Below are 27,495 nucleotides of genomic sequence, written 5' to 3' on the forward strand. Positions count from 1 at the left end.
GCACCACGTGGCTCATTCTGCTTGCAAGATTCATTTGACCTGCTAACTTTGCTGATGCACAAGCTAGAACAGGGGAAATTAGGTTTTCTTGTGTGATCTGATCCTTGTGATCAATGCCAACCACTCTGGAAGAAATGCTACACCCAGGAGAACACTCCACCACCTTTGATCCGATTCATCTACTTGGTCAGATGATTTAATGGTGTCATTTCTATCTTCTTAGGACCCTCTTCTAACAAGATCAGATATCATTGCATCTAGATCCCTATGATTATTCTCTGCACACTAATAGATTCGGCACCAATTTGCGACGGCTATGTGTTTACGAAAGAAATGTGTCGCGACTGTGACAGACATAGATGTTGTAGTTATTTAGTTGCAATTTACGACGTCTACCCTTGCCGTCACATTTGCGATGCCCATCCGTCGCTCTGCAACCACCTTATTGTCACACCAACCCCGTCACAATTCCTCTTCTTTTCATCGACATTGCGATAGGGTTTTTGTCGCATTTGCGACACCCATCCGTCGCTATGTAGCCATATATTTTTGGTTTAACTTCCATAGTCGTCGCAATTGCGACGGGGTTGCCGTCGCATGTATAGAAACCTCGTCGCAATGTCTGGGGTTGCCGTCACAATAGTGATGGAATCCCCAGCAATTGCAACGGGGTTGCTGTACATGTGACGGCAACCCCGTCGCAATTGCGACGGATGTGGAAGTTAAACCAAAAAAAAAATATTGGCTCGAAACTAATAATTTTTAAAAAATTACTTGACCTTTAAATTACTATCCATAATTTATTGCAACATTAATAAAATAATTAAATACACTTTCTAAACTGTGACATTTTGTTTATGAAAAATAAGAAATTTTTAAACAAGCATATTACACTAAGATGTTTAAACAAAAATCTAAACCAAAAGTTCTCTTTCTTCCTACCAAAGCCATTAAAAAATTGAACTCATCTAACCACAAATCCAAAAAATTGAATGTTGATAAATGATATGATCAAAGAATACATTCTTACAATATAAACAAGTAATTTTTTATATTGTAAGAATGTATTCTTTGATCATATACCTTGTCTCATACATTATCTGCATCTTCACATAATAGTTAGAATTGATCAACAAGGAACCCATCCACCATGGAGACACTTAACCTTGATGCTATGTACAAGTGAACTTCGGATAATCACTTGTCTATATTGTCAGCGCTAGTGAGCTACATGATGGACCAATGACTTGATTACTGGTAGCAACCATTATGTGATAATCATCATGATATGCATCAAACTTCATATGCATTGCCATCCATAGATATGCATCCGCTCATGATACATACATTGTCATCCACATAAATGCATCCATTTATGATGTTCCATCACATGCATACATATATTCATGATACCCACACCATATATAGACACATCCATCTAGATGTAAATGCATCATTATCATGCATCATCCACATCATGTTATCATTGTCACATTATTGCATTCCAATCCACATTTCATTAAGCATCATATAAGTATGCACATATCTCTGAAAAAAGGAAAATCATCAGATCTAATACAACAATAACCATAGATCATAAGACTAATGAATCACCATACATCATTAGACTAAAGAAAAATATGATCGGCCATCACTTTCAATTCATATATCGGCCTTATAAGTTTACCATAGTACAATAACATATGCTGATAGTATTATCCACCTGGCAATTAGTGATTCATGATTAATAGCATAATCGGCTGGCAATTGTTAGCAATAATCACTCATGATTAGTTCACTGAATAATCATGAATGATTATTGGGTAACAATATAATTAGCAATTGTTATGAAGGGTGGCATCTTTCCACCCGCACAATTTCATAGTTTGATGCACATATATATATAGGTCAATCAGCCTTCCAAGAGGCAGTGAAGAATTGACGTTTGATAACTTATATATTCCCTTGTGGAAAGTGCTCAACTTAGGAGCATAGAAGGTTACTACCACAAACACTGGTACAAGTTATTTAACTATATATCAAAGACAACATCCATTAGAGAAGCATAAACCATATTTTCCATATCAGAGACAACTTCACAATCCAGAGAATCAATGCATAAGCCATTCAAAGATATACCAGAGATAGCCTATCTCTATCCATGAACACCATACCAATGTGTATTTGCAGCATGGATTAAATAGAGAGATCAGAGACAGCCCTTCAAGTTATTGAGCATATTTTTACATTGTTATATTTGGCACAACCTTCGCTTATTTGTATGCTACATTCTGTACTGTACAGAAATTCAGCATTTGCATTTAGACTTACCAGGAAGACATTTCATTCTGATCATAATTGTGTATGCCTTTGTATATTTGAATCATTTGCATTATTTACTACTTGTTAATTAAAATTGGATCAGTAAAACAATTATTTAAGTAGGAATTGTATATTTTCAGTAGTGTCTCATATATACCAAAAAGGGGACATACAAACACCTTGTATCTGGATGGCAGTGCCCATGAAACAGTAGGTCTTAAGATAGCATCGTTAATTGTTTTAAACAAAGCCTGTGAAGCTCTCAACTCAGCAATCTTTTTGAAAAAGGATTCTAACTATTCTCCAATCTTCATCAAGATATGTAGCTGATTCTGCAAATGATGTTGGGAAGTCCACCGAATTGCTTCATAGGCTTCTTCATCCTCACCACAATCTTGGCTTATAGACTCTTCCTTTTGGAGGAGATTTACTAGTTCCTCAAAACTGGGAATATGTTTTGTGACATTCAATGTTGTCACAAATGCCTTGTATCTGAATGGTAGTGCCTATAAAACAATAGGCACCAAGATAGCATCATCAACTGTTTTACCCAAGGCTTCTAAGGAAGCTCTCTACTATTCTCTTGTAGAGTACAAGAGAATATAGAAACAAAAAATTAACATTTTTGATAAAAGGAGTTGAGAGATATACAAATTGTTTTCAAAACAAAATTTTACAATAATTCATTTTGAGATTTAGGAAAGAATTAAAAATAGCTCCCCACAAATTTAATCATATATGCAGGCTTCTAAGTTTTACATACATGTCTACAAGTAAACTGTTAGAGAAAATATAGGAAATAAATTGACGAAATAGGGGAGAGTAAGATGAAATGTAGCTTACTAATCACCCAGATTAATTCTAGAAGCTTGGCATTTTAGTAGTTCTTGGACTCTTGGGTTTTGTGATGTCTATTGGGACCATGATCTGTGACTAAGGTTGTCAACCCACCTAGTTTCCTTTGCCTTGTCATCCAATGCCACTTATTCCATGATTCAACAACATAGATAAAGTGAGCCTACATCCTAGACAAGGTCCAAAAGTCCTAGATAGTATGGACCTAGTCCACCTAGTCCAAACTCATCGCCACAATTGACTCTTGCAAGTTCAAGAGGAGATGCAGCCTCTTTTGCTCCAGTAAAAACTCTCTTCAATATTTTTAAGATGTTGAGGCTTTGGTCTCATAGGAAGATGTCAATGCTATTATTTTAAAAACAAAGAGACTACTCAAACAGAGGCAATAAGGGAGCACAGAGTCAACACTTTATCACCTAAGAAACATTCAATCAATATCACATGATAACATTCATTAACACATTAGATTCATAAACACGCAACATTCATCAATATTTTGCATTAACACATAATTCATGAACATTCATTAGCACATAATTAAATTCATTGAGACATGAAATTCAATCATTATCAATTAAGGTATCTAGATGACAATCATTTCTTTTTTTTCTTTCTATTTCTTTTTTCTATGTAAGCTCTAAGAGGAGCATCAATGTCATCATCAATTCCTGCCTCATCGGTTCTTTTCTCTGTTCTTGATGATCTCAAATTCATATGTTGTTGCAAAGGGGGGTCCTCTGCAATAACAAATAAAAGAGTTAAATTAAAAATAATTTATTATAATTGTTACAAGTATTTAATTATTTTAAATAACATAACTATGGCACTCTTTACCTAATCTGACCACATCATTTTGTCTGGACTCAACGTCAACACGCTCATGAACATCGACGCCTCGACCCTCTGCAGCCGCTATACAAAATGTTACATTAATCCAAACACCAATTGCAATTACATATAAAAATTTTAATAGAAAATGTATACCTCCACCACTGGGATGCACATCATGCGAACCTTCAGCATTCACAGATTGTGTAGAAGGATCGTCAGGCTGCATTCCAACATCCTACACATTGTTATCATTTCTTGCTTAACATCAAATAGACTAATTGGTAAAGTATTCAATTTGAAATAAATTTCATTTAGCTTATTTACCTGTGGCTCAGATGCATCATTATTAAAAACTTCCACACTAATTTTAGATCATAGCCGTTCAGCCACGGCTCTATAGCCTTGTTGGAAGCCAATTCTCTTATCCTCTTCTGTGAGGCATCTCTTGAACTCTGAGCCCTGCATTTTTGCGTGGTATGGTGAATTTTACTTGCATTTTTTCATCAACCAATGGAGGGTAGTTAAAATATCAAAAGGAAATACAAAAGTTGCAAAAGTTGAGGATCAAGAATACTTACAACTCATGCTTGAAGTTTCGAAAAACCACCAGAGCCAAGCTTGTGTGTCCCGTGCTTTTCCAGTCTTGCCTTTGTTGCCTTTGATGTGTCAGGAAATCTATGAAAAGTTTGAAATATGTTAGATAATATAAATATAGAGGTTAATTAGTACATAATTACATTCTCAACAGTATCACATACCTTGGCGATGTACTCTCTATTGGTGTAATTGTATTTTTCTTGTCAGCTTTATACTTTCCATCCAAAATCAGAGCCTGCCACTCAGCCTCAGGAACATAGGGCGGACGCTCGTACCTAGGGTTATCTCATAAATTTTTCCTGTACTGGTCCCTAATATACTTCAAACATAAACCAGCTTTTTCAAGGAGCTTGTTTCTCTCAAATGCACGAGGTCCAAAGAGTTGGGTCATGCTCTCTAGAAGATCATCCTTCAATTTTTTGTCTTGTTGATTCTACCTTTTAAGTAAAAAAAAACATGTTAGACTCATAACTGAAGTGAAGCTACCTTTAATATAGTTCAAGAAATGGATGAAAAAGAAAACTATTCTAGCAATGATATGAAATCAAAATAGTGGTTTGGGGTTTTAGTTAGGATATGATGTTCTACCAGGTATGCACGGTGGGCCCGAATATTCGCAAACACTCATCACCAAGTTTTTTCCAAAAAACATCATTCCCTACAAAACAATCATGGGATCATTAGTCGATGAAGAGTGATCAAAAACTAAATTACTATTATATCACTATAGAATAACAACTTTAAAGTACCTGGAACTTTGGCTACTTTTAATGGAATGCCTTCATCGTCACTGACGATCTATATGACATCCTTCACCGTTCCCGTGCTAGGAACATAGGAACATCTAGGGAATGATGCTGTAGCTCCTATTGCAAAAAGTTTCATAAGTTTCATAAGTTTAGATAAATTAACCTGTTTCAGATAAATTATTGCAAAGAGAAATGGGTTTTTTACTTTATCTACATCTGCAAGGATCACCCTCTTTTATTATTAGTTGTTCCAACAATCAACATCAACTAACTAATCAAGTCAATTCAAAAGAGACATCAATTCAACCATCTCCTTTCTGGTTGGGCATTAAGGGTTGCCCATATCCTAAAATGCTGAAAATATCGTTGTACATACTGATAAAGTGGATAGCGATACAAAGATAGTTTAAAGCTCTGATCCCTTTGGTTCTTCATCATTAAATGACTAAATCTATTATTTCAAATTACATCTAAACACGTTATAAATTACAAATAAATTAAATAAAAGTATAAAAAAAAAACAATTATGCTTACCCTAATCTCAAATGAAAAGAATGGAATCAAATTTGTAAAGGTATTTCACTATTTGGTTATGTCTCTGTTGATTGGTGCCCACATTTGTGGCACTACTCAATTCTGTATTTCTAGCTGTAAGTAATCAAACTCGCCATTTTTTTTTAAAATATATTTTAACAGCAAGTGTTGGAAAACATTAGTGACTTTGAAAGGGACTTCATTTCATATATTTTGTGGCAAAGGTGTTGTCTCTTGCCATTGTTTAACTTTACCTCATCTTTGTACCCTTCTGCTAGAGATTGTGCTATTTTGCAGCATACTTGTGAGATTGCGCACATGAAATTTTTTTTAGCTAACCTATTAAAGAGGCTAAATCTTCAAAGAGAAAATAAATTCTGGGTCCCAGATTCAACTCTAATATGTTCTGCAGATTTTGTAATACATCCTGCATTTCACCTTGGCATTTAATGCCTAATATCAACAGAACATTTTGTTGACTATTTTGTTTCTAAGTTCTAAAGCTTTTTTTTATTTTAAGCTTTCAAACATATCAGTTTCTCCTTTATGATTACATTCTTCTATTTGCAAACCAGGCACAGCTTCTCATTTGTGTTTCTGTTAGGGAATGTCATTTCATTTGTGTTTCTGTTTGGGATAAGTCATTTCATTTTGTTTCTGTTTGGGATAAATCATTTCATTTGCTACATTTTGAATATTTTAAATGTAAAAATGAAAGATATTGCAAATCAATTGTTCCTTTATTATACATTGACACCATGTGCATGACAAAAGAGAGAAAAAGAGGGATTTGTGTACCAGTAGATGGTGCAACAGTCGATGCCTGTAAACTGCATGTTGTCGACTCAGCAGTCAGAAAGAGATTTGTGGTTGTCCTGGATGGAGGCGGTGTCATCATAGGATCTGAAGCTAAAGAATAAAATTGTTAGAGCATGCATAAATATAGAACGCGTGCATAAATTCAGTCTTAATTGCATGTATTGTCAATGATTATGATAATTTTTATCTATATTCAATGGAAAACACAAGTGGGGAATGGAACATGCGATCTACCTGAACCACCTGTAGCACCCTCATCAAGGGAATGGGGCTCGAAATCACGCAAAAAACTCTGTAAAGACAACACATCCATATTTTAATTAATGGCATAAAAGAGCATAACATAAAAACTATTATTGAACTCTTGTTATAATTAAAAATTTCATTAATACTTACTTTTAAAGTTTCAGAGGTGTGCAACAATTCAGATGCCCTGTTTTTTATTTCCTGAGTAGTAGGCTTAATGGTTGCCAAACGTATAATTTCTCTACCAATTTTCTTTAGCAACTTTTTAATCGAACCAATCAGGTCATCGGTCTCTGCTAAATCAATATAAAATGGGTCCTCCTCAGGGGTGGACTGCTGAGGGAGTGCAGGTTCCTTTCCCTCCCTCCGACCACTGGTCCTCTGTGACAACAATAGTATTAGTATTATCAAAATTACTCCAAAAAAATGAAGAAAACAACATTAAAAAAATAACATTTTTCTTCTATCTAGTTTGCACAATTACAATGAGTTTTACCTGCTCATGTGTAGATGAGCCGGGAACATCGCTAGCATCCCCTCCAGGCGGTTGTTCCATATTGTGCCGCTATGTCAAAGATCAAGTATAAAAATGTTAGCCAAAAATTTATTGACTAAATGGTATGTTGGAATCATTGATTAGAAGTTGGTTTAATAGTATGTACCACCCCCATGATAGTAGCCTCGTTTGTATCTATGCGGTTCAAATTGTAATCAATAAGAAGCTCTTCCCCTGCACGTATTGATTTTATCGCACAAATGAATACACGATCTCCCTCGCGTGCCTCAAATATGCAATTGGGTTGCTTTATAGTTGACCTGGGTCATGTACTATTTATAAAACCCACAATATTCCTTGTTGCTTTTGGCCTTCCATCAATGTATATAGCCACACTTTTACTTTGATTATTGTCTTGCTACTGTATATAATTTTCCGAGAGGGCATACCTACGCATACTTTTTTTATATTGAATAATATGCATCCAACTTTTGTAATCATAACATGGTCCAACATACTCCATCAATTCATAAACTTTTTTGTAAGACACCTTTATGCCGTCCATAGAAAATAGGCCCAAACCATGTAATGATGATGGTGCTATGTTATATATCCTCTCGTTAACACAAAAATCAGTGTTTATTGGAGGAAGTTCCTTGGGTACCCAATGTTTCTGTAGATGTTGGTACCTCAAGGGCACGTCGATGTCACCTTCCGTCTCATCATCATAAGAACATGACCCCCCTTGAGCAAGGAAAAATTTCATGGGTTTATTGAATTTCCTTCTAGTCCTTTGACCTCTAGTTAATCTCCCTGTTCTAGATAAACTGCATGTCTCGCTTTCCTCTTCTATTCCTATATTTCCCTCACTCGAGGAAGACACTTCTAACAAATACCTATTCACTGCTACCTGCAAATGGGAGAGATCTTAGAAGACATCAATCTTACTATTGATAAGTGTATTAAATAGATTGTCTATAAGGAGTATTGACTTATACCTGTCGATCCATGAGACTATGCGGGATGCTCTTGAAAGGGGTTCAGTTTCCTGCAAATGTAATTCAATTATCATGAGTATAATCACATCATAATCATAATCACATCCATCATAAGCATCACATAAAAATTAAAAACATTAAAAGGTACACAATATAACACTTAAATTAGGCTCACATTATAGATATTATTCTAGTTACAACTCCCTTTTATAGATATTTAATGAATTCCCTTTTCTAAACTAAACACTTACAAATGCTTTTGACCTGAAAGAAAATAAGGCTCAATACATTCATGCATCAATATGTGTTTTAAATAGTTTTATTTAATTAATTTAGATTAATAGTTAATTTAGATTAGCAGTATTCTATTCTATTTCTATTAGCATACCTCAAAATTTCATCATCATCATCCTCGTCATCGTCATCATCATCATCATCATCCTCCTCATCATCATCATCATCCTCGTCATCATCATCATCATCCTCCTCGTCATCATCATCATCCTCACCATCATCATCGTCATCGTTGTCGTCATCATCATCAACATCATCATCATCAACATCAACATCATCTTCATCTTCATCATCATCATCAGTAGCAACATCTACATCATCTTCTACTTCTTCGATATCTTCTTCTTCCATCGCATTATACTTTATTGGCCTTCCTCTCGGTTCATGTCTAACAACAAATGACCAACCCAGTTTATGTGGAACCTCTGAGTAAAATACCTGCTCACATTGGCTTGGAAGAACATAGGGCTCATCCCCAACTGGCTCAAACAACCTTGTATTAACCATTGTAAATCCATTATCATGTTCAATAACAGTTCTATACAGATCATTTGGATTAAGTCATAGCCTGTACCATTTGACAACGAAGAGTACTAATTTGAAGGAACTAAAATCACAGTCTAGTATATCATCCAAAATGCCATAGTATTGATTTTCAGACTCTCGAGCATGTAAGTCGTTTCTAGATGAAATATTAGTCACTTGAAAGACTACAGTTATTCCTGAATCACAAGTTTTCTTCGTGTCATCCAACACTTTGACGCGAAATTTTTGACCATTACAGAACATAGCCTTGTGGTGTTTAACCTGCAATAATATGTGAAACATGTCAAAATTATTGTATCATAATTTGATAAACATACGGGTGATTAATAAATTTGTACGTACCTAGAAATCTCTTAAACCACATGCTAAATCTATTTCCCTTTGCGTAACATTGGAATCTCCATTACGATGAGCTTCTTTAACCAATGAAGATACACCTTCCCATGTTAATGTCCGACCAGAATGTTGACATCATTCAATCCATACCGTCATCCAATCAAGATTGTTTGCAATATACAAATGTAGTGCATCCCACTCTTGAGCACCTTTCACTTTCCTCAATGTACCTTTCCCAATCAAGTACTCCCCTTCTAATTTTTTAAAAGGCTCGAGATCCCAAATCCAATCTACATGGATATTTGATGAAAACTTAGGAAGATATTCAGTAATGTACACCATAGTCTGGTATACCATATATCCCTCTACCATAGAACCCTCGAGATGTGTTCTTTGTCAAACCAAAGCCTTCAAAGATTTCAAGTGCCTCTCAACCATCCACATTGACCTACTGTGTACAGGTCCACACAATTCAATCTCCTCAACTAGGTGTATGAGGTAGTGTTCCTGTGCATTGAAAAAAGTTGGAGGTAGACACTTTTGCATTTCACATAGTAAATGAGGAATTCTTCTCTTCCAATAGTTTATATCTTCTTTATGGATTTCTTTAGATGACAACCACCTACATTAAGAGATTCAAGTCACAAAAAATATATAGATATGAGACTTTACAAAATAATATACAATAGATTACATAGCAAGAAAAAAAAATCACGAATATAATAAATATATACAACAAATTGAATAGATATTACTGCTTACCTCATGTATTTTCCAAGATCGTATATCACTTGTTTGATGTTATTGTTGAAGGGCTCTGGGAGAGATAGAGGAAGCACGTATTGCAGTAATTATAAACCAATCATTTCATTGTTTTCTAACATAACATATGTAACAATACACGTAGTTTATGAATATATTGTAAATACAGAAGAACATAACTTACCTTGATGAAAGTATGCCAATCATGCGTTTTGAGTCCTAGCCCAAATTCACTGTTTTTTGATATGAGATTGTTTATGTTCGTAGCAAATCCTGTGGGAGATCGAATTTTTCGTATGACTTCTTTTATGGCATCACTTTATTGCTTTGTTAATAACCAAGGAAGGGCACTTATATTAATCTGATCTCTATTTCTATTTGAGTGAATGAAATTCTTCAATGCATTATTGGATTCATGAATGTCATTACAAATTTTGACAATTTTTTCTTTGTCACGCCTTCCATCCAATATTTTCCACAATGTCTCTATTATATTCTTTCCAATATGCATAGAATCAAAAAAATGCACAATTTTTAAGTGCTCGTAGTAGGGCAACCTGCTAAATTGTCTGGGATAGCTTTTTAGTCCCTTTGGAAGGTTGTCAGTACTGCCTTGACAACCTTCACAATCATCAATTACACAATTAGTAAACAAAAATCACAATAGAAATATATATATTACAAACATAAACCATTAGGTGGAACGACATTACCTCGACGATTAATTCTATTATATTCCAACTTCCATAGGCGAGGTGTCATTCTTCATGGCTTTGATGTAGTCTCTTCTTTCCCATTGAAAAGATGTTTTTCCGTACTTCGATACTTATGATTCCTATGGAGGAAGTGTCTACACTCATCAAACACCTGCTTTCTTAAACTTTTTGAATGACGAGATTTCATTTTTGGACCACAAACTGGACATGCAAATTTTCCCTTTGTTTGAAGACCTACAAGATAATGATATAATTGGATTATTAAATATGTTGATTTTTATACATTAATGAATTATCGTGCGCAACTTGAATTCACTATAACATACCACAAAAATGTGTTAGCCCTAGGGCATCATGTATTGTCCATGCAAGTATTGCATGGAATTGAAATTGTCTTTGTCCTATTGGTCTAGAAACGTCATACATAGTGACACCATTCCATAACTCCACCAACTCATCGATAAGAGGCTCAATATATACATTCATATCTTTAACTTGATATTTACCTACTTGAATGAATAGTAACATTACATAATTATTGTGACCGTTTTACTGCAAGATTTGTAAGTACATGTAAATTAATAACTATCAAATGATAAGATACCTGGAACAATCATTGCCAACATAATGTGCTCCCTCTTTATTGACATCCACGGAGGAATGTTATTGTTGATAAAAAAAATAGGCCACACCGAGTAAACAGATCTCATCTCTCCAAATGGATTGACACCATCTGCTGCCAATGAAAGCCTGAGATTACGAGATTCTTCTTTGAAGTGTTGCCACTTTTCCTCTATGTGCATAAATGTCGAACCATCCGCAAGGATTCGAATAATGTCATCTTGACTTCTATTGCGTGCATGATAATCCATAAATTGAGCCAAGCTACTACACCTGAATAATTGTCGCATCCGTGGAATAATGGGGATGTAACGAAGAACCTTTTGAGGCACCTTTTTTATTAGTCGATCTATTTGATATCTACTCGTATGACATATAGGGCATTGTGTTGCAAATTCATGTTCTTTATAATATATAATATGATCATTGGGACAAGCATGTATTGCTTGATACTCCATTCCAATATCTTTCATAATAGTAGATAATTCTCGATATGAGCGAGGTAGAATATTTGATGATGGTAACAGAAACTCACCTATCAATCTACAGGAAAAAATATAAGTTGTTAATATAAAAAAATTAGTGGTACATTATTCACCCTTTGTTAACTATAAAGACATATATGACATACCTTAACATACGTGACATAGTTATGTTGGATAAACCACTCATAACCTTCAAGTTCAACAACAACAATACAGTAGAGAGAAGAGTTGTTTGGGAGTCTTTATATAGGGGCTCGTATGCCTTCTCAAGTAGAGGTACATCGAGGCTATCATCATCATCATCATCATCATATACGCTTGGACTAAATGTGTCATGTATCAATGTATTTATACCATCATCTTCAATTGTGTTTTCTAGCACATGATCATCATCTTCCATGGGATCATTGTCTTCACCTTGGATATTTGCACCTCCATGTTCCTCCACTTCAAAAACTATATTCTTCAAATTATTTTGGTTCATATCATGTACTTTCCTGGAGAGATCAACCTATATAAAATTGATTAACATAAATAAACCATGATCATCAACTCATCATCAAGTGATTTCATATGTATATAAATTGTTAAAATGATATAATGAACGAATTACCAGTGGATGATAGTCATGCCCCCCTTCAATGTGACCATTCTCCCTGCAATGTCTCTTAGCTATTTTGATTAGCAGTCTTCTACGATTTAAGCCCTTACAAATTTTGCAAGGACAATAACATTTTCCATCACCTTTTCTTTTCAAGTTAGACCACAATCTAGCGATTGTCTCCCTGTTTTGTTCTTCACTTATATTATCTGACATGATCGTTCTTTGCAGAAGCAAAAATCAGGCTATGAAAACTTTGGTCTACAACTTTCACAAACTAAGCAAAACTGTCAAAAGTACACAAATCTTCTTAGACCTAGCTAAATACTTTAATATTTTAAAAAATACTTTCTTTGACTTTATTGCTAAGACATTTAATCCAATCACCTTTTATAACATTCAATCAATTGCTCTAGGAAAATTTCTGGATAAGATTATTTGTAAAACTTTGACCAACCACCTGAAGGTCTTATTTCAAGAGACCTTACAACATTAAGCCACTAAAAAATATGCAATTTTCATACCCAAGCGCGCGACTATATAACTCGTGCAACGACCTTCTTGCTTAGCCGTAGAAGCTCTCCAACAATCAAATCATACAAGCTACAAGGCCTAACAAACATTTCAAAACATATAAGCTACAAGGCAAGACATATTATATGACATGGCAAAAGGAACAAAATTTACAAGTGTTAGCAAGACATATTAAATGACATCATAGTGCTAGAGAGATCACAATTATATGAGTCTAGATTTTGATTGTAGTCTTTCAAAATTGTGTATGGACTATGGTAGTATACGCATTACATAAAGACCATTGTTATGATAGATTATAACATTTTCATTTCTATTTTATGCATGTGAAGAGGAGGATATTGCAAATTGGAGCAGTATGAGGTCCTCCACACTATCTGGTCAAAGATAGATCTATTTGGTGGGGGCTTTCCTATAATGGTAAACCTTTGGCTTTAACACAGAGTTGTTTAGCCAAGGCTTGGAACTTAAAGGGGATCTCATTGATACAGGACATTATGGATGGTGGACAGCTAAGGGAGTGGGAGGATATCAAATACAGATTTAACATTCCTGACTCGCAGAAAAAGACATATACCCTTATTAAGATTAAATGGATTAATGGTAATGGATCCTTAAATAAAATTAAATGGATTAATGGTAATCTGTTGTCAGAAAGTACTACCAAAAATGTTTATCTCTGTATGAAAAATGACTCCTCTCTCATAGCCAGGGTGTCTCAGTGTTGGGGGAAAATTAAGCCTTTTTCTATTTGGTCTTTTTTCTTTGAATACATGTTGAAAAGTAAAGCAGAGCCAAAAAAAACTTTGTTTCAAGTGGTTGCTCTTATTTAAGAAGTTAGCTCTTGGGAAAGTCCTTTCATCAATTGGTCTTGCTCCTATGTGTTGTAATATTTGTAATGTTCATGAGTCTTTTGAGTACCTATTTTTTGAATGTTTATATGCACGTAAGATATGGTCTATTTTTTTGGGGTCTCCATGTAAGTAGAACTGTATTAATAGTTTTTCCTAGTCAGAGATCCTTGCTGGATATGTGGATAGATTTGATTCTAAATTCAATAGTTTTTGGTTTGTTCTGACTATTGAGGTGTTATGGATTCTATGGAAGGACAGGAATAAAGAAATCTTTCAAGCTGAGAGGAGTAAGCTTACTGAGTTTAATTTTAAACTCACCCATTTTAATATTATGTCACAAGTATCATTGGTTCTTCAAATCAAAAGATCAGACTTTATGAGGCTAATCTGTGAAGGGTGCTTAATGATAAAGAAAGATCATGTTCAAGCTGCAAACTATGTTTCAGGATTCCAATCCTTCTTGGCTCCAACAAAAATGGACGAATTGAACAAATATATTAGTGAATGTCAGTTTCAAGATGTCCCTCAAACTGAGCTTCCTCAAACAGGTTGGGAAAATATGTATAATCAAGAGGAGGATCAGGTTGATGTTGTTCAATCTGGTTGGGGAGCTGATCAGCAATCTGGTGGAGGTTTAGTCCATAATCATGAAGAGTAGGGACTAGTGTAGCATGATGGTTGGAATACAATGCCCAATCAAGATAATAGACAGAGTGAAGCTGATCAAGTGGCTCACGCAGAGGTGTCCAACATCAAGGATGGATGGGGTCAATTTCAATAGTGAATTTTCAGATTATAAATTTGCTAATATTTGTAATGAAAATGGATTGTAGTCTAAGTATAGCTAGTTAAAAAGAACTGATACCATCACCCCCTAATTTTTTAATTGTATATATTCAAGGGGGTGTGAAAAGTCCTTTTTTTTTTCTTTTTCTTTTCGAAACTCTGAACTCGTGATGTAGATATTTATTAAACTGTCTTAATAGAAAAAATATATATTATTATTATTGATAAATAGTTAGAATAATAAAATTACTAAAAATAATAATAACTCTAAAAATAAAAATAAAAATAAAAGTGAAAATATGTGAACTTCAGGATTGAAAAAATTGATTGGCAAAATTAATAAAAGAGAGATGAAAACAAAGAGGGAAACTTAGATTTTAAATGAAGGTTTTGTATTTAAGAGTAATAAAAGTTTTAAGTCTTCAAATGTCGGCCGTTATTTCTGAGCTACATTATTTCAAGACTAAGATTCGGTTGGCATTCTATTTAATGACTTTTTTGAAAGCCAATTTTTCCAATTGCAGACGAGTGATTATTTTACAGGACGAAAACCGAACAGACTGTGCAAACCATGAATACATCATAATACAATTATTCGCCAATAATTGTTTCTGTAAAAATGCTTAATTTTGGCTGGATAGATGCTGCAAAACTGTATTCCTAAAGGCCATATCACCTGGATTAGAAAAGGTAGTTCAAATTAGAAACCACAAAATTTAACAATGGATATCTGTTGTTTGATTATTTTTTCCTGACGAAGCTTATCTAGATGAGCAATTTGCAACTAAAAAGTTCAGACCCACAGTGGAAAAGGTGCAATCTTTGTGAAATAGAAGAGGAAACTTGGAAACATACATTCATTCCACATAAACTTTAGATTTCAAACAAAGAAGAAACATTTACTGTAGCATCACATTGCACAAAGAACAAAATCAGGAAATAACTCTGTTAAGAATTTCAAAGAGGGTAATGGCAGTTGCAAAGGAGATAATGAAAAGAGTTGTCTTCTTAGAGAGTATGCACTGAAATGGTTCAACTCATATATCTCTAGGAAGCGCACTTTTAAAGAGGTTGAAGAGGAAGCAAATAACATGCAAAATGTAGAGCAAGATCACATGAGGAAGAGGGCAAGAAGGGATATAGATGATGGTAGCTCTCACTTTAAAGAGGTTAGCAAGATCTAATGTTCTTTTCTGTAAACATCTTCTAAATGCAATCACCACTAAATGTACTGTTCATATTTATAAAAGAATAAATACTAAATATGTAAGAAATATCTCCTCCATATGAATACCTAATTTACTTCTAAAATTGCTAAAAAGTTATAGTGTCCTTTATTCCATGAATATTTTTATTGTGCTTGTAAGCACTACAGAATCTAAGTGGTCGCCCATATAGTTTCCAATTACAGGTGGACGACAGGTGGGCAACACAACATTTTCCCCTCCATGATTGCCTTTGATTCTGGCTATTTGAGATAAAATATTGGTTGTTGACATGACACAATTTTCATCTTAGCTATTAAAAAGTGGGAGACGCTCTTATATGCCGTTGAGGATGAACCGACAAAGGACAAGCTCTGACTTCCCATTGGGTAATTTTGGTGCATTTCAATCAGCTACTTAACAATTCAATCAAATAAATTATTTATTTATTATATTTAATACATTTAGGCTAAATACATGGGTGAGAGGTCATAAATTGAAATCTTATAGGAAACATGTATGCACGTCTTCTTTGTAACACAGTTAAATAGTTCTTTTGAGAAGTACCGAATATGCTTATATTGCTGTAAGTTTCTATAAATCCATGTACACATTACTTGATATCACAGATTATAATAGAAGTATTTTCTTTCTTTCTTTTGATTGCAGTTATCAAGAAACCAATGGAAACAGAGAAGCAGGGGGTTTTGTTGGCATATGAACTTCTAGTGTCGCAACAATCTGGAGTGGTAGCTCGTAAGATATTAGAGCATGTGGAGCAGTTCCAGTCATTTTTTGAAGGAAAATCTTCAACTCATTTAAAATCAAATGATGATTGTCAAATTTCATCAAGATCTCTAGAACCTTTGGCTTTGACAATTAAAGGTACATCTTCCTCAAGATTTTTGGGAATGTATCAAATTTTAAATCTAATTTTATGTGACAGTTTTGTAATTCATTTTTTCAATCCAATTGTAACTGTATTGTAAACTGTTAATAGCTCAATTACAAGCCTATAATCTAAAAACAAAACATCAATTCTAGTAGAGCTCTAAATCAAATACATTAATATATAATAATTCAAATATACCTTCTCACACATTGTTCGAATAGACTCCATTGTTCTCCAATCCTTCAAGACCTTGTACATAATTGTATTGTTTTAGCATTAAATACTAACTTAAAATGACATGAAAGAAAAATATTGTTGATTGATGACACAAAGAAGATAGAAAAATAATACTAATCATAATAAACAGACAATGATAACATGCCGGCAATAATACTTAATGTGATTTTTTAAATATCAACACACTAAAAAACCTCCATTTTACATCTGAAAGTATATTTAACAAGCAATAAATTTTCATTTAATTTTTTCTTGCATTTGAACAATTTATATTTTATTTATTTTCTAATAATTGCTTCTCATTTGTTCCATAGAAAACACAATACCAGTATCAAGTTCAAATGGACTCTCTACATTAAATATTGCAACACCTTCATTTTGTATTAGTCATTGCAACATCTGCCTTGGACCTATTGGAGTATCATCTAGTATCACTAATGTTGTTGAAAGTATTCCAATAGTTCCAAAAGAGATGAAATGCTTTTGAATGTGTTTATCAGATGTATATGGGGTTCCTGAAAAGATAAAAGGTTTTCGAATGTGTTTATCAGAGGTATGTAAGGTTAATAATGGACTATGTCCCTAATTTTCCCCCTTTCTCAAATTCAAAACCCTCATTTTGTCAAATTTGTCCGTTGAGCAAGACCATGACTACACAGTGGTTGCAAAGATCTTGAAGAAATATGACAAGACAACGGGAGGCATGTTACGACAGCCATTCATCCAAGAGGTTCTGCAATAACCATTATTCACCACAGAGCTTCTCTCCAATCTCATCAAGAAATGTGAAGAAAAACCCTCAAATTTGAGCAATGTCACATGCTAGAGAGCATTGCGGATCTGTGAAGCATCCAAGGAAGCATTTTTACAGAGCGCGAGCTCATAGCAATCCTCTCAGTGATTCACACTTTCCTGTACCTCTCTGTCTGGCTCAATTCAATTATGCTGACCATTTCCCTTCATATTTCTCTGTAAAACATCTCCAAGACAACAAATCTCCAGTGCCTAACCCTAATGGCGAAGGTCAAGAAGAACACGAAGTCTCAAACTCTAAGGATTTGAAACCAGCGAACGCATGTTCTACCTCAACTAGTCAAGAAAAGAAAATTTGGTTTGCAGATATTGGTTGTAGCTTTGGTGGGCTTCTGGTATAGCTTTCACCCATTTCCCCATTGACCTTGATGATAGGCATGGAGCTCCACGACAAGGTAATCGAGCATGTTAAAGAAAGAATTTTGGCTTTGCGAAAAGTGAATTCGGGCCACTATGATAATATCTCTATAGTGTCCCTACTGAGTTTGTTTCCAGAGCATATAAAAAGGAAAAAGGAGGAGAAAGAAGTAGCAAAAACTTTTCCATACCTTGGGTGCTCGATTTGGCGATTCGAAGGTAGTGATAATTCTCAGCGGCAGCAGAGCTCGATTCGGCAGCAGCAGATAATGAGCAATGCTCCTCTTTTTTTTTTGCCTTATAGCCCAACGATGTCGCAATTGCGATGTCATCGAGCTATAAGGCAAAAAAAAAGCCAAATGCAAATTGACGTCGCAAATTGACGTCGCAAAACACTCCCAAATCTATTAGTGGCAGGACTTAATGGCAGTGGTTGTGGAGTAACTTTAGTAAGAGGACATCTTAGTTATGCTTGAACTATAAAAGAAATTTTTGTAAATTTTCAAAAGGTTGAATCTTCTATGATTTCTCTAATATTGCTTTGCAAATCTTTAGTGTAAAATTCCCTTTGCCTCTAAACTGAATGACATCTTGCTTATCTCCTTCAGCCATTGGTGTGAAAGTGTAAGAATCCTTTGCCTCTCATTGATGTTTTGTAGAAATCTATGATTTGCATGACTATATCTCTTTAACCTATGAATGATATATAAGCAAATCTCTCTTTCCTTGTGTCATTCATTTTGGTTTTTTGATTTGCATTCGGTTGTTACATTAAAACAAGTCTGAATGTTTATATCTTTTGGTATCATAATGCTTCAATAGTACATGTATGGGTAGAGATTGGTTTGAACACTCTATTTGGTGCATCACCTCTTTAGATTAGAATAGGTAGATTTTCTTCCATTCTCTCTTTCTCCCTTTTCCTCTCCAAGAATAGTTAGGTGCACCCTGATAGTAAGAGGAAGTCGGCCTTCTCCAGAGATTCAACCTCACAGTTCAAGTCCCATAGCTTGGAGGTTGTTTCCATCTTTCACACGGTTGTCTTTAGGTAAGACTTTGGACAAGGGTTCAAACCTCTATGACAATAGTTTTTTGCATGCCTAGTGGGATATATATCAAAAGATTTCAAATCTACTGGTGTCAAAAAGGAAGATTTCAAGATTAATACAGAGGAGATAGTACTGGCTTTGGTGTTCAAGCCTTCAAGAGATTCATTCTTCAAGTACTTGGTGATTTTGAGCTTCAAAAATATCTAGTTCTAGACCAAAGTTGTAGTAATTCATTCCCAAAGCTAAAACAAGGGCATCTTCTAGAGGTAAATTTTAGTACCAACAGCTTTAATTTTCAAATCTTAGAAGGAGGACTAGAGTATATTTATCACTAGTTAGGAGTGCAATAGTAACAAATACACCTGCAAGATCTATTTCTACTCCTCCTACTATTAGATTTTAGCCTAGGTTGCCATCGGCATAGATCAATAGATCACTTGTCTATATTGCATAGCCTAAAGCTCATGCTTTTGCCACCTTTAATGGTGGCAGTCCTCTTTTATTGGCCCAAAGACATGACATAGCAATAGTTACACTTAAAAGTATACTAGATTTTATTGGTGAAACTTCTATCTCTCCCTTAGAACACATTGAAGAGGTTGCAAATGTTTGTAATATCCATGGTATTACAAAAGATGATGTTGCAGTTAGGATTCTAGCCTCATCCTTGAAAGGAAAAGCACTATAGTGGTATAGAGGTTTGGCTCATGGTTCTATAACAGATTGGGATGGATTAGGAGCGGGACTATGTAAACACTTTGAGGACAAAAGTGACCATTTATCACTTTTAGAACAATTGACTACTATAAAAAGAGCCCCCCATGACTGTATGACTTATTTCAACTATAGATTTCAAAAGACATGGGATAGAATACTTGCTTCAGTAAAACCTACCCTTGGTAATGCCTTCTTGCATTACCTCAAAGCTTTGAATAGTGACATTGCTAGTACGATCCAAACTATGGGAGGGGATACCTTGCCTAATACTTATGACATAGCAATAAGGTCAGAAAACATCCTAATACAAGGGGGTAAGCTAGCTCCAAGGCCTCACATGCCTTTCTTTCTTGATGTTCCAAATTGCCAACCAAAAATGGTTCCTCTTCCCATAACTTCCATATCATAATCCCTTACCCTAGCCCCTCAAGCTTCTACATCTTCAAATGGGATAGATGAAATCAAAGAGATGATGCAATCTATGATGCAAAACCTAGATAAGATATTACAAGGCCAAGAAAAGAAGATGGAGGATAGCTTCTCTATGATGCAAAAAATAAGCAACAAGGTGGTGACTTTAGAAAGACAGCAGGCTCAAGGTAGTAAAGCTCATCAATTGCTACACCAAACTATGGACAATGGTAGGCCCCCAAATCAAAATTATGGGAATAATTCTTTTGATTAGAATAGATAGAGTAGTCATGCTTCAACCTCAAATGTGATCCAATGTAGGGCCCTAGTCCCTCAAAACAACATGGCCCAAGATCAAGATTTTTGTCCCTCCTCTAACTACTCCTATACTTGTTGCATGTGTTAGAAGGCTGAATCGTATTTGGCTTTGACCATCCAAGAACCTATAGTAGGACATTCATACAAGGAGGACCAAGTTAAGGAGGCCTCATATATGCAAGGACATGGTGATTGTTCCTTTATGAATCATTATATGGAGGAACATTGTAATGTAAACCAGGATTCCATTGCTCACAATACTAGGAGAAAAAGAAGATCTATTGAAGATGTTTTCCCTCCTCCTCCTAATCAGGCCTCAACTTCAAATGCAACATCTCATGAGCAATCAGTATTAGATGATCATTAAAATGTTTTTCAGCAGCAAAGGCAAAGTAATGTCAGAAAGGATGTGAGTGACCCTCTAGTTGTTCCATCTCAACCTCTTTCAAGGATAGCTCCCAAGGCTTCTACCAAAGTTCCCTCTACTCCATTCATTGTGGTACAACAAATGAAGAAGTCAAATGTGAATATTTCCATGTGGGATGCTATTGCTACTATACCCATGCAAAAGAGGTTGCTACAACAAGAATTGAAAAGTATTGAACCAAAGGATCAGCCACCCAGCATGGAAAGTGCCACAAGCCTAGTAAAACTAGAAAGGGAGGAAGAAACAAGTAAAAAGATTAGGCCCCCTCCATTTTATGTTTCTTTAATTATAGGGGATAAACTAGTCCACAATTGCATGATTGATTCAGGGGCTAGTAGTTCAATGATGCCTAGGCATGTTGCTGATGCTTTGGAGATAAAATATGAGCCCATTATTAAATATTTATTATAGTTATATGGTAGTACTATCAAGACTATAGGGATCCTTAGGAATGTAGAGATGGACGTACATGCATGCCCTAGTTTTATTGTCACTCAAGATATATTAGTTGCTGAGGTCAAGCCACATTTTTCCATTTGTCTGTCAAGAGACTTCACCACCCAAATAGGGGGTTACATATCTTCTAATTGGTCATATATGTTTTTTAGAACAAGATATGGAGCCAAAGCTTCAATCATAGCAGAGCCTCTAGCCCTTCATCATACTAAACCCTACACCCCTAATCTCATCAACATGAACTGCGCTATCCTAGAAGTAGATGAGAATGACATAGTGAATGAACCTACCACTTTGCTAGCATAGATACTTGATTTTCTCTTAGATGAATGGGCTGATGCATATTAGTTTGATCCTATATCGAAAACCCTTGAGATAGGCCTTAGTACCTATTGTATATTAGAAAAGGATGTTCTGGTTCCCAATCTTTTGGAAACTAAAGGAGATATGAATAAGATATGGAGCATGTACTTTGATGGATCAAGAAATAAAAATAGATCAAGGGCTAGTGTTATGTTGATTTCTCCTACACAAGTAAGGTATTACTTCTCATTTAGGCTCCAATTTAGTTGCACTAATAATGTAGCCGAGTATGAATCCTTGATTCAAGGTCTCCTACTTACTCAAAGAAGAGGAATCCAAATCTTAAGTGTATATGGAGATAGTGAGTTGGTGGTTAATCAAGTGAGAAATTAGAATATCATCAAGAATGGTTTGCTTAAGTCTTATAAACATAGGGTATCGGATTTTCTTGAGGGTTTCGATGCATTTAATATTCAAAGTATCCCTAGAAGAGAAAATAGATATGTTGATAGACTTGCAGCAATAGGTGCATCTTCTGATGTGCCAGGGAATCTTGAGGAGAAGAAAGAGAAACTAATCAGGATGGTAGTAAGGGCTGCCATCCCTAACAACAACATCCATTGGCAAGTGTTTGAATCTGATGAACAAATTGTAAGCTTCTTGCATAATGAAGCAAAGTTTTCAAAAAGAAATAAGTCAAGATTATAGGATCAGTATGGGAACCAAATCATTAATCTCAACTCCAAAAAATTTCCTAAAGGTCTTATTACCTTAGAGAGTGTTTTAAACCCTGATCACCAACCAAGAGGTAGAGTCATGAACCTAGCTGCCGACCAAGATGATAACACTCCAGTCATGATTGCTGATGGAAAATCCTTAAACATGGGGAAGGTATGTTCTAAGATTGAGCAAGAATTAGGAATAAGAATGGAGAAATTAGATTGTGTGTGGAATTTAGGGACCTTAACCAAGCTTCCCTTAAAGATCACCACCCTCTTCCTTCCATGGAGAAAGTTTTGTTCAAGGTCAGTGGTTCAGAGAAGTTTTCATTTCTTGATGGATTTTTTGGCTACAATCAAGTATTGGTCAAAGAGTCTTCTAGGTAAAAGACTCCATTTACCACCAAGTGGGGTACCTATGCTTATTGTAAGATGTCATTTTGGCTAACCAATGCAGGTGCTACATTTTAGAAGGCAATGGAGATGGCCTTCAAAAGCTTGATTGAAATTTTTTTATTAGTTTACCTTGATGATATTATAGTGTATTCAAAGAATATAGAAGATCATGTTGATCATTTAAGATAGGTGTTTTCAAGGTGTAGAGAGTTTGGGGTATCCCTTAACCTAAGCAAGTGTGTCTTTGCTACCAATCAAGGAAAATTATTAGGACACATTGCATCTAAAGATGGCTTAACCATTGATCCAAAAAGAACAAAAGCAATACATGCTCTCCCCCTTCCTAAACTTAAGAAAGGGTTGCAAAGTTTCCTTGGTAGGATAAATTTTGTAAGAAGATTTATCCCTAATCTTGCTACCATGGTAAAACCCCTTATAGCTATGCTCAAGAAAAGTATGGTTTTTGCATGGACCAAGGAATGGAAAGAAAGTTTTGAAAAGATAAAGGTAGCCATAGCCTCAACCCCTACTCTCATTAATCCAAACTTTGAATAGGATTTCATCCTTTATACCCTAGGTGGTGAGTCACGTATTTCTGTTGTCCTAACTCAAACTAATGACAAAGATGAGGAGCAACCCAACGCCTTCTTTAGTGAAGGGCTTAAAGAGTATGAAGACAAATACAACTATGTAGAGAAGCAAGCTCTTGCAGTCATCAAAGCTTTAAAGAAATTTAGACACCTCCTATCCCACAATAAGATTCATTTGTTAGTACCTTATGCCAATGTGAAGGATTTCCTTTTGAGAAAAAATATTAGTGAGAAAAGAGCTGGTTGGATTACAAAAGTGATGGAATATGATGTTGACATCCAGATTACCGAGCTGGTAAGAGGGAAAGGATTGTGTAAACATATGTTATCATCTTAGAAATCAAATGAAGAATTTTCTATGATATTAACAAAGCAGCAGGAGGCAAGAAATGATGACTCAAGAAATTGGATGGATGATATGAAAAACTTCTTATTAGGCAATGGGTACCCTCAAGGATTAGATAGAGTTAAAAGAAGACAATATAGATTGCAGTCAATTCCTTATGTCTTAGTTGAGGGTATTATTTTTGGGAAAGATTTAAATGGATCCCTATTAAGATGCATTAACATAGACCAAGCTAAAAGAATGATCAAAGAGCTTCATGATGGTCCTAATGGTGGTCACTTCTTAGCCAAAACAACTACAATGAAGATCATGAGAGCTGGTTATTACTAGCCATCCCTATTTCATGATTGTCATAAATATGTGAGAAAGTGGGAGAAATGTGCCTTCTTCTCTAGAAAACAAAATCTTGCAACCCTTCCTCTTCATCCCATCCAGCTGGACCAGCGTTTTTCTCAATGGGAATTGGATTTCATAGGTCCTATCAATCCTCCTTCTAGTTCTGGTCACAAATGGATCTTAGCTACTATAGATTACTTCACCAAATGGACATAGGAAGTTGCATTGAAGGATGCCATATAATCTTCAGTTGTTGAGTTCCTCGATGAAATTGTGACCAGGTTTGGTGCTCCTTCAACTATTATTTTAGATAATGCAAAATCTTTTGTAGGAGCTCAAATTTGTGCACGAGTAGTTGACCATAATATCTATTTGAGAACATCTTCAAACTACTACCCTTAGGGTAATGGCTTGGCTAAGTCATCCAACAAGAATTTAATTAGGATCATAAAGAGGATAATAGAAGATAACCAAAGATGTTGGCATAAAAAAATTGAGAACAGCTCTATGGGCTGACCAGATAATGCCTAAGAGATCATTAGGGAATTCACCATTCATGTTAGTATATGGTAGAGAGGCAAGGCTTTCAATATCATTGGAGTTCCCATCCCTAGAACTAGCTCATCAATTGGAGCTAATTGAAGATGATGTCATGACAGTGAGAATAACAAAGTTGATGGAGCTGGAAGAGAAAAGAAGCCATACCATGCAGACCCTAGAAGCACATCAACAGTAAGTGAAAAGAAGCTTTGATAGAAAGGCTAAGGTCAGAACCTTCAGAGAGGGTGACTTGGTCTTGAAATGGGATGTAGATAGGGAAAAACTAGGGAAGAACTCAAAATTTGATGCACTGTGGAGTGGTCTCTATCTGATTATCAGTTGTAAGCAGGCCAATGCTTTTCAATTGAGCAGGCCTGGTGGTGAAATCTTACCTATCCCAGTCAATGGGATCTATCTCAAACCATGTTTCTAATAGGGCTTGAATTTTCTTGTACATAGGTAGTGTAAATTCCTTTCTATTATTTCTAGCTTTCCAAGAAGTGCATGAGCACATGTGTTTTGTAGAAGGTTTTTAGTCTCTAGTTTCAGTTGCAGAGGGCAAATTTTCCAAAATTTTAATGTTTTGCTCCTAAAGAGGTAGGGTTAGGGTTCTACAATGCACAGATCCAAATTTTTATGACTCTATAGCCCAATGGATGTGCAATGTAACTGATTTTATGCATAGTAGGCTTGCATCCCCTCTGAGTCGGTAGAAATGTTATCCATTTTTCCTCCCACCAAGATTCAAATTTTGAATGCAAACCCCACCCAACGGTCACCTTCCATTTTTTAATATTATTTAATGCCATAGAAATATGATAATTAAAAAGCATTTGAAATTTATGGTATTTCCTTTTTTGTTTCCACTAGCCTGCACTTCTTGTGCCAACAAATCTAGTTCAGATCTATGGTGGCCGCCTTCCTGCATTTTCCAAATGCATGATCTTTGAATATTGTGGGAAAGCCCCTTGGTGACATGTGGTTTGGTGGGTCCCTATTTTTTGGGTGGGTCCATATTCTCTAAGCCATTGTAGATAGGGTAAGCAAGGTGGCAGGTTGAGCTGATAGTTTGATTGGCACCCACTTTCCCACATTTTATTTTCTTACAGGCTTTTTGACAATGTGGGCAAGTGCCCTGGTGACACACATCCGAATGATATCATAGCTGATCTCATAGAGATTTAGAAGGCACAAATTTTGAGTACCATAGATAAAAATAAAATCAATGGCTGGAGCATGCTCGCAAGATAAAGCTATGAGGAAGTTAGGGAATGCGAGCATGCCCCTTTGTGACATCTATCCCATGACATCCCATGTTCCCAGTTGTACCCCTCACAATCAATGATCACCACATGCTCACAATATGAAATTGTGAGGGTTTTAAAAAATGTGAGCATGTCCCCTTGTGACATGTGGAAGGAATGATGTCATGGGCCCGCCCTTCTCGCAGGGTGATGCGTGAAGAATTCTCACCATTCCATGTGAACAGATTTGCAATCAAGGCTTCCCCACATTATCAAGATGTGAAGATTTTAAATATTGTAGGAAAGCACTTTACTTTCGCGTGTCCTTATGGGGCCTATCTCTTTGTGAGTCATTAGGTGATGCTAGGTGGTGGTGCATCATGTTGAGTTGTTAAACATTTTTCCAAGGTGGTGCCAAGTGTCATGGGCCTAGATTGTATGAGCAAGCATAGAATACCGAAGATCTTCTCAATTGTTGATCTCATTGAGATCAACGACCAAGGCTTTCTCACTTTATCAAAATGTGAGGAGAATAAAAATTATGGGGAAGTGCCTAAAGGGTACATGTCTCAATGACCTAGCTAGGGTATCAATAGTGCTAATAGTTAATGTAACTATCATGGTTAGGGTTCTGAGGAGGTGGCATGATTAGTTAAAAGGTGTGTTCAACTACATGGGGACTTTGCAGGGTGGCAAAACAAAGGGAGATCATTGGCTCACATGGCTCATTCTACTTGTAAGATTTGTTTGACCTATTGACTTTGCTGATCCACAAGCTAGAACAGGGGAAATCAAGTTTTCTCACATGATCTGATCCTTGTGATCAATGCCAACCACTATGGAATGAATGCTACCCCCAAGAGAACACTTCACCACCTCTGATTTGATCCATCTACTTGGTCAGACAATTTAATGGCACTGTTTCTATCTTCTTAGGACCCTGTTCTGACAAGATCATATGTCATTGCATCTAGATCCCCATGATTATTCTCTACAGGACTTAATGGTAGTGGTTGTGGAGTAACTTTAGTAAGAGGACATCTTAGTTATGCCTGAACTATAAAGGCACATTTTGTAAATTTTCAAAAGTTTGAACCTTCTCTGATTTCTCTTATATTGCTCTGCAAATCTTCAGTGTAAAATTCCCTTTGCCTCTG

This window comes from Cupressus sempervirens, chromosome 7, assembly GCF_028749045.1.
Source record: "Cupressus sempervirens isolate cs-2001-9-10 chromosome 7, ASM2874904v1, whole genome shotgun sequence".
NCBI lineage: Eukaryota > Viridiplantae > Streptophyta > Pinopsida > Cupressales > Cupressaceae > Cupressus > Cupressus sempervirens.